This window comes from Etheostoma spectabile, chromosome 9 (genome assembly GCF_008692095.1).
Source record: "Etheostoma spectabile isolate EspeVRDwgs_2016 chromosome 9, UIUC_Espe_1.0, whole genome shotgun sequence".
Taxonomy (NCBI): Eukaryota; Metazoa; Chordata; class Actinopteri; order Perciformes; family Percidae; genus Etheostoma; species Etheostoma spectabile.
Window position 1 is genome coordinate 26,353,696 of NC_045741.1, and position 385 is coordinate 26,354,080.

Consider the following 385-nt stretch of genomic DNA (forward strand, 5'->3'; position numbering starts at 1 on the left):
TCGCAGGTAAGGCGGACAGCTAAAAAACAAGTGTGAATACAACCAAAGAGCACTAAAAACAAATCTGATTACATAAATCACCTTAGTAGGTTGTTTAAGAAGTGTGCTACCCAGATGTTTAAAATATGTTGCATTCTCCTTTGTAAACCATATAAGTAATGTTTACTCCTTGTGTCCAGCAAGTAGCATTGAGTAAGTGGTCACTTTCAGGGTCTTCACCCTATTATAACAACAACTGACAGCATTTCCAGACCTTCCTCTTCAGCGCTGCAGAGGAGGGTGTGGAGTTCAAACAACAATGATGTGATGATGTGTTAATAAGGAATCCACTTAACCCTCTGAGCCCGAGACACTCGCCCACGAGTAAAAACGTACCTCTGATTCA

At 41.0% G+C, this 385-nt stretch overlaps 1 protein-coding gene across 1 annotated transcript in view; it reads left to right on the forward strand.

Annotated features, from left to right (window-relative positions):
* The window catches only part of LOC116695607 (inactive N-acetylated-alpha-linked acidic dipeptidase-like protein 2), a 730,805-nt gene that overhangs the window by 245,483 nt on the left and 484,937 nt on the right, over nucleotides 1–385 (forward strand). The window lies entirely within an intron of this gene.